The sequence below is a fragment of the Cervus canadensis genome, chromosome X, assembly GCF_019320065.1.
Source record: "Cervus canadensis isolate Bull #8, Minnesota chromosome X, ASM1932006v1, whole genome shotgun sequence".
Lineage (NCBI taxonomy): Eukaryota > Metazoa > Chordata > Mammalia > Artiodactyla > Cervidae > Cervus > Cervus canadensis.
Window position 1 is genome coordinate 108,662,693 of NC_057419.1, and position 2,799 is coordinate 108,665,491.

Genomic DNA, 2,799 nt, shown 5'->3' on the forward strand with positions numbered 1-2,799 from the left:
TTTACAGAAGTTTTCAACTATTATCCCCTCAAGTATTTTCTCATGGCCTTTCTTTATGTCTTCTTCTTCTGGGACTCCTATGATTCGAATGTTGAGGCGTTTAACATTGTCCCAGATGTCTCTGAGGCTGTTCTCATTTCTTTTAATTCTTTCTCCTTTTTCCTCTCTGCTTTATTTATTTCTACCATTCTATCTTCCACCTCACTTATCCTATCTTCTGCCTCCATTATTCTATTGTTGGTTCCCTCCAGAGTGTTTTTGATCTCAGTTATTGCATTGTTCATTATTGATTAACTGTTTTTTATTTCTTCTAGGTTCTTGTTAAACATTTCTTGCATCTTCTCAATCCTTGTCTCCAAACTAATTATCTGTAACTCCAATTTGTTTTCAAGTTTTGGGATCATTTTTACTATCATTACTCTGAATTATTTTTCAGGTAGACTCCCTATCTCCTACACTTTTGTTTGGTTTGCTGAACATTTAACATGTTCCTTTACCTGCTGAATATTTCTTTGCCTTTTCATCTTATTTAGATAGCTCTGTTTTGGGTGGCCTTTCTGTATTCTGGCCGTTTGTGGTTCATCTTTATTGTGGAGGTTCTTCCCTGTGGGTGGGGTTGTACGGGTGGCTTGTCAAGGTTTCTTGGTTAGGGAAGCTTGCATCAGTGTCCAGGTGGGTGGAGCTTGATTTCTTTTCTCTGGAGTTCAATGAAGTGTCCAGTAGTGAGTTTTGAGCTGACTGTGGGTTTGGTTTGACTTTGTCCAGCCTGTACATTGAAGCTCAGGGCTATGTTCCTGTGTTGCTGAAGAATTTGTGTAGTATGTTTTGCTCTGGAGACTGTTGGCTCTTGGGTGGTGCTTGGTTTCAGTGTAGGTACAGAGGCTTTTGGATGAGCTCTTATTGATTAATGTTCCCTGGAGTCAGGAGTTCTCTGGTGTTCTCAGGTCTTGTACTTAAGCCTCCTGCCTCTGGTTTTCAGTCTTATTCTTACAGTAGCTTCAAGACTTCTCTATCCATACAGCACTGATTATAAAATATCTAGGTTAGTGGTGCGGCTTCCCTTGTGGCTCAGCTGGTAAAGAATCTGCCTGCAATGTGGGAGACCTGGGTTTGATCCCTGGGTTGGGAAGATCCCCTGGAGAAGGTAAGGGAAAGGCTAGCCACTCCAGTATTCTGGCCTAGAGAACTCCGTGGACTGTATAGTCTATGGGATCGTGAAGAGTCAGACACGACTGAGCGACTTCACTTTCAGTTTCACTTCAGGTTAGTGGTGAAAAGATTCTCCACAGTGAGGGACACTGGAGGGGTTCACATGGAGAAGGGGTTCACGTGGAGAAGAGAAGAGGGAGGAGGGAGATAGAGGTGACCAGGAGGAGAAGAGGGGGAATCAAAAGGGGAGAGAGCAAGCTAGCCAGTAATAAATTCCCTATGTGCTCTCCACAGTCTGGACCTCTCAGAGAGGCTCACAGAGTTACATAGAGAAGATAAAAGGAAGGAAGGAGATAGAGGTGACCAGAAGGAGAAAATGAATCAAAAGGAGAGAGACAGATCTAGCCAGTAACCAGTTCCTTAAGTGTTCTCCATAGCCCAGAACACACACAGAGATTAACAGAGTTGGGTAGAGAAGAGAAAGGAGAGGGTGGAGACAGAGGTGACCTGGCGAGCAAAGGAGAGTCAAGAGGTGGAGAGAGTAACCAAGCTGGTAATCACACTCCTAAGTAAAAATGGATGCTGAAGATTGGATTCTTAAAGGTACAAAATTGATAACAAGTACCAAAATGCAAAGATTAAAAGTCTAGAGTTTAGACTCTTAAAAATACAATATTAAAAAAACAAAACAAAATCACAAAAAATATTTTAAAAATATATGAAATTTGCTTTAAAAATAGGGTATTTTTTGCAATGTAATAGTAGATTATAAAAATGAAAATTAAAGGAGTAATATAGTACTTAAATTTTTTTAAAAAAATTTAAAAATTAAAAAAATGATAATAGTAAAAATATATTTAGGAATTTCTCTGGAGCTGTTGCGGGCAGTGCGGGGTCAGTTCAGTTTCAGATAGTTCCTTGTTTCAGCTTATAATTCTCAAGATCTATAGGCCACTTCCAATGTAGTTGGTGCTAACTACAGGGTTTTAATCTGTTGCACTTGTCACTTCCAAAGCGGTTCCCTGTTTATTTTAGCTTCTTCTGTTTTCAGGTCTCTTCAGTGTCTAATTTCTGCCCTGACACAAGGAGATGGAAGTTGTCACTTATTTAGGCTCACTTGTTCAGTCGTGCTGTGGGGAGGGGAGAACACTGCAAACAAATATCACCGGTGTGTGTGGGGAGTGCTCGCAGTGTCTCGTCTGCACTGGGTTTGCCCCCACTCATGGTGTGTGTGCTTTCCCGGTCTACATTTCTCAGGTTCTAGATTGCTCTGCAGGTAACTGTCTAAAGCAGGCCCTGGGTTGCATGCATTTCCCAGGTCTAAGCCACTCACGTTCAGGTTCTTGGGTATTTCACAGTCACAGACTTGGTTGGGCCTGCTCTTTGTCCCCTTCCCAGGTCTGAGAAGCTCAGGCGACCAGGTGCTTGATGAGCACTCTCCCAGGTGCATCTTATCGCCTCCCCCATCCTAGCCGCTTGGTTTCCTGGGTGGCAGCGGTGCACCCATCTCAGGTGTGCCGTGCGTCTCTTCTGGGGAGCTGATCTCTGACTGTGACCCTCCTGGTGGATGTCAGCTGTCCAGAATCCCAAGAAGTCTTGGTTAGCAACTGGGCTGCTTGCAGTTTGGTAGAGGATATGGTCTCTGAGGCC